General features: G+C 41.2%; 1 pseudogene; it reads right to left on the bottom strand.

The window, feature by feature from the left end:
• Positions 1-677: 677 nt before the first annotated feature.
• Positions 678-6000, bottom strand: part of LOC132609291 (fructose-bisphosphate aldolase 6, cytosolic-like) — a 28739-nt pseudogene continuing 23416 nt past the window's right edge.

Below are 6000 nucleotides of genomic sequence, written 5' to 3'. Positions count from 1 at the left end.
AGTCTCGATTTATCGGATTAATGTATGAGGGATATAGTTAATGGCTTAACGGTGCGGGGAGCAATTTACTCATTTTCCTTATCGATTTAGTCAGAAACCCGTTAAAAATTATTAAATTTACAAATATACCCTAGCTTATATATTACATTTGGACTTTCTACTTGTTGGTGATAGTACAATAGAAATAAAATTACAATTGAAAAATAATATGAAGAAAATAAAGTATCTTCAAGCTGAGGCGAGCATATCTCGCTCTCTTTAAGGAGATTTAAGCCCGCTGCAGTAAATCTACCGATCCAACAATAATCTTTCTGACTTGTCACCTTACTAGCCCGACCAAGTCGTACAACTCAACAAACTCTGGACAAGATGTTGAATCTAAAGCTCCACCAAAAAGAACACCTTCTTTCAACTAAACAAACTCTCTTTTATTTTCCTCACTTTTTCAAGAGCTCTCTAATGTATTTTTTCTACGTTCATAAGGTAAGGATGACAAACTATTTCTAGTTGAAAAATTCATCCTTCAGTTGAATTGCATGAAAAGAATGGATCAGTGAGGTATTAAAGAGGTGTTTTTTTTAATGCAAAATATAATTTTCATTTGATAAGCCAACCCCAAAAACAGTTACATGAAGATGTCACAAAGCCAATATTGTTACACCAGATTGAAGGAAACCTCATGCATGCTTTGTCACCTCTGCACTATCTCGATTAATCGCCTTTTGCGCATGCATAAAGATGGAAATCAGGAAAAACATGAACCGAAAACCAAAAAATTTGATCTCGTACTTGTAGTCCTTGACATGAAGGCTCTCGAAAGCACCCTCGCTCAAGTTGGAAGCTCCAACATACTTTCCGAGTATAGCCTCAGAGTTAGCCTTGCACTGGGTAAGGAATGCAGCTTGTGCCTTCTGAACATTCTCCTCTTTTCTATCCCACTCCTTGAGGGTGTTCTGTTGAAGAGTACGTCCGAAGGAGAAGGAAAGCGACCATAGCTTCTTAGTCTGGAGCTTGTTCATTGCGTTGAGGTTGACGGTGGCCTCCTCTTCGCTTTGATCGCCGGACAAGAACACCACAGCGGGAACAACAGCCGGCATTGTGCGCTGCAAAGCACAGACGGTGTACTCAGCAATCACCTCGGGTGCAACCTTGGCGGAGTCAGAACCGGGAGTGACCATGTTATGCTTCAACAAGGTACCTTCAAGGAGGGTGTGGTGGTCATTGAGAGCCTTGTAGCTATTTACCCGAATTATGAGTAACAATTAAATTTGTAAGTAGTGAATAGGATATGTGGATGAACTTAATCTTTTGGTAAATATGAAATCTAAACGAATATGTATACGAATATATTTATATATATGTGTATACATAGTATACAATAAGGAGATGATATGTGCTAAATGTGCTAAATAATGATAATGAGATAGATTGAAAGTGCCAAACAATATGTAAGATTAGCTCGGTTTTGGATGAACACCACAAATTCGGACCAAAATGCTTGAAGAGAACCTTAATATTTCAGATGGTTACAATGTTGTGATATGAGGAAAAAGCTAACCCTCTAAAGGAAAGTGTTGCCCTCTATTTATAGGTAATCCTTTATGGGCCCTCTAGTACAATGTTAAAAAGCCTTTCTAAAAAACCCTAAAATGGATAAAGCCCAGCCGTATGGTCTGACACCCATACGGTTGTCAGCGCAAATGGCGGAATGGTTTTATGACGCGTGGCAGCCTCAAAACTGATTATCCGGACCAACGGACACACACATTCGGGCTCAGATTATCCGGACTAACGGACACACTTATTTTGACTCGGATATGTTGTGTCCGATACAACACCCCCGGTGTGGAATGTGTGCCGTGAAATTATGGGATATTCGATGCTAATTTCTTAAGCTTTTGAAACTCTTCAAGAAACTTTGGTGTTACTTTTCGTGTGTTTTTGTCATTTTGTAGGAAAAGATATTCGGAAAGCATAACGGAGCAAAATGAAGCAAAATAGGCCAAGTACACACTTTGCACAACATGCGAGCCGCATGTCATGTCTGCGGATGCACAATTCCACCGCATAGCATGACAGGCCACTGAAGAATAGAGAATGAAAGGTTACGCAATTTGCGAGATCAACATGCGAATCGCATGTTGAACTTGCAAGACAACAATGTTAACGCAAACCTTGTCCGAAATCTGGGAAGCCTGAAGTCAAGAGCATAACATGCGGCTGATGAGCATGCTTCGCATCTCGCATGTTTGTCTTGCGACACAACATGCGAAGACGAACGTTGCGCACGCAGGGGTATTTTTGTATAATATTGGTGCTCTATTCAGTTTTATGTGATTTAGAAGTGATCGGAAGAAACTAAGTGAAAATAACGTCAAAAAGAGGCCAAACTGGACAGTTTTGCAAAACTGTCAAAACTGGACAGTTTTGCAAAAATGGGACAGATTTGCAAAACTGAAACTTTGGGGTTTATTTTGTCATATTTTGACTTGGGAAAGTTGAGGAGCTAGAAAAGAGAGACTTGGGGCATATCATTTGGATGTTTGGCCATTCAACACAAGCTTTGGAGCTAGGGTTTTACACCACACCTTTGGAGGAGAAGATTGGAGCTCGTTAATGATAAACTTCTCAACCCTTTCTTCAATTCCTTGCTTTTTATTGCTTATTTAAGGGTGTTGTATTTTATTCCATAACTTTAATCTTGTTTATGAAAAATATTCATTTGCAAAGTTGGATGAAGCCTCTTGTTATGCTTATGTATTGAATGATTTTTATTTCTATTGAAATGGGTCTTTGTTATTTTAATTAATCTTGTTCTTTAATGTTTCTTAAGGGATTAGCTAACCCTAAGACTCGCCCATTTACTTTGATTGAGCTCGGAAGAGGAAATCTAGGTTGGGAAAGATTAATTAACAAGAATTTGGGTCATTAAACCCATCTAATAACTTGAGCTAGGAATAGAAAAGTTACTTGAGATTCAATTGGCTGTGCTTGATATCACACTCTAAGGCTTGGAAAATCTTAGAGTGAAATTCATTGATTTGGTTGGAAGACTTTCAATAAGATTTTAGAAATCATTATCTATTAACATAAACCCGCTCTTAGTTGTAATATCATAAAATATATTGGATCGTTACTTGAGAGTTCCTTATATCCATGCTTATGGCCATTGATCATTTTACTTGCTTTCTAGATTAGTTTATATTTTTGCATTAGTTATAATTTTATAAAAAAAAAACAAATTATTATCAAGTGTTTGGCTTAGCGTAGAAAGTGATAATTCCTTATTTGTTTAAATCGCCTAGCATATTGTTCCCTGTGGGATCGACCCCGACTCATAGTTGGGTAAATTATATTGCGACGACCGTGTACACTTTCTCTTTGAGGAGTGGATTTGGACGTTATCATGGAGCAAGATCGAACGCATTCGTGCCCATTTAAGCCTGTCATTTGCTCCGATCTTATTGTTTACGAATTGATCCGATTTTTACTATATACAGATAGTCCCCACACTTTCTGGATCATAGTTTCACTGGAGTGACAGGAAGTGAAAAAGTCTCAAACTAGTGGTCTCATTCATAAGTTCGTTCTTATCTTCAAAATAGACGGGAACCGTGACGTCTCCTTATATCACGCCCTTCTGACTTCGGCCACATGTCCCATTTCGAGTGGCCAACTTTGAAAATCGCCTCAAGCCACGTCGCTTCAAATTAAGTTTCATTAATTCTAGGACACGTGTCGTCTTCTGATTGGTTGCCTTCGGTAACCGCCATGGTGAAACGTCTATATAAGAGTTACAGTTGCTTTTTTACCTTTCATTTTTCATTTTTAACTTTTCTTATCTTCGATTCCTCGCTCAATATTCAGCTGCCTACTCTTCGGATCTTCATCCTTCTTTGCATCGAAACCTTTATACCTTGAACCCGAACTTTCAAACCTTTAAGTTCATTCCTTCATCTCCGCCTTCAAATCTTCATCTGAATCTTCAAACCTTCAAATCTTTATACCAACTTATTCATAAATTCATATTTGACCAAGAAATGTCAACGAACACCGACTCTGCTTCTGAGAACATACCCTCGGCTTCTTCTCCGGGTGTCGAACCTGCACCTAAACCTGGAGGTAAGACACTTCCTCAACCAAAGGTGACGGACATAATACCGTCGAGGCCCTATTATAACCACGAATTTGAAGTTGAAAAGGCGGTGCAAGCATCGGATAGGGGTTTCGACGTGAGACGTTATCGCTCATCAATTAAAGAGGATCGCCTCTCTCGGGTTCGGGTCGAGTGTGGATGGGACAAACGTTCGATGCAGGTGTTTGCCCCCGGTGATGACGAGTCCATCACCGATTACAAGGAGGGGTTTCTGTACGTTTATACGTACCCGTTAACTCTCAAGCTCGACCCCCCGATTGATCCGGTCATTCTCGAGATGTGCCGGACATACAATGTGTGTCTTGCCCAAATTAAGCCGATTATCTAGAGGATCGTGGCATGCCTTCGTTTATTGGCGAATAATGTCAATAAGGAGTTCACTTTGGCACATTTTATTTGGTTATATTACCCCCTGATCTTTCGCGGAGGTATGATAATGGTTTTCAAACAAGGCTGAAACCCGATTCTTTCCTGTCTCAATGAGGATAGACACAGAGGATGGCTTGAACCTTCGTCCCGATGAAGACTGCGGATATCATTCCGGCTGAGTACTTGCCTTTTCCTGATAAATGGAATGATACACGTGAGTTCCTCAAATGTGTTCCTTTCACGTGTATTCGAGTTTTTTTTTTAACTTTTTCAATATTGCAGCCGAAGCATAGATCCCTACTGCCGTTCGTAACTTCCCCGAGTGGGTCGAGGCAATCATCAGCCAACATCTACATGAAGAACGAACATGGGCAGATTTATCTCGTGACCGGTGGGTCGTGCTGAACCATGGTAACATTTTCTTCAATTTGATGATTAACACTTCTATTTGTTTCGCCTTTTCTTTCTTTAACTCTTCGATGCCTAGGTTTGGGCAAAGGTTATGTGGAACCATGACCTGCTCCAAAAGGTGAGCCTGCGACATCGGGCTCGGACTCTGATATGACAGGATTATCCCGGCTTATTGTCGCAGCCGAGCAGAGGCAAAGAAAACCCTCGACCAAGGGTCAAAAGAAAAAGAAGAGGTCGAGGAGTGATGTTCGAACCCTGAGGGACGAAATCAAGCTCGACATTATGTTTAAAAAAGTTATCGAGGGTCCCTCCGTCGCTACCGTTGCTGAGGAAGAAACTACCATCCCAACCTTGACTACAGGTGGGGAGTATGAGGTTCTTTTTCCTCCGGTAACCGAGTATCTCCAAACTCAAATTCCACTAAGGTCCATTGAATTTATTGACATTTCAAGTGATACTTCACCCGAGGCAGCGCTTTTGGTGAAGAGGCCTAGAAGGTCCGGTCCAATATTAGAAACTGAGGCTACCCAAAGTGTTGAAACGGACCCAGAGGTTGAAATTACTGCGGTAACCGACCCGTCGTCTAGATTCAACATAGCTATTGAGCCTGAGGTACCACTAACTACTGGCACTGCTAGAGCTGCTCCAGTTTCTCCTCCTTCTCCTTCTTCTAGATCGGATAACCTCGATGATATGCTTGCCGGTACCCCTCCTGCTATGACCGAAGCCTCGGGGTTTGGTCACCTCTGTATTCCACGACCTACGAGGATTACTACCCGGTGGTGTAAGGTCAAAACTTGTTGATATTTTGCCAGCCCCCAGTATAGAACCGAGGAGGACTAAGTCGGTTGTGGTCACCGTCCTCGAGGACTGCAACTTTTTATCATGTCTCGTGGGGGTTTCAAGTTATCTAAGATCTCTTGTTTCAGATTTAGACAAGGAGAAGATGGAGAGACTCCCATGGCAATGTCTCATAAACGAGGGTATGCATGCGGGCAACCGGGTAAGGGTTCTTATGCATTTCTACAACATCGATGTGTGATTCTCCGTTTTCGCTAATCGAT

This window comes from Lycium barbarum, chromosome 1, assembly GCF_019175385.1.
Source record: "Lycium barbarum isolate Lr01 chromosome 1, ASM1917538v2, whole genome shotgun sequence".
Lineage (NCBI taxonomy): Eukaryota > Viridiplantae > Streptophyta > Magnoliopsida > Solanales > Solanaceae > Lycium > Lycium barbarum.
Note: the sequence above shows the minus strand (reverse complement) of the source record. Positions and strands in the feature narration are given on the sequence as shown.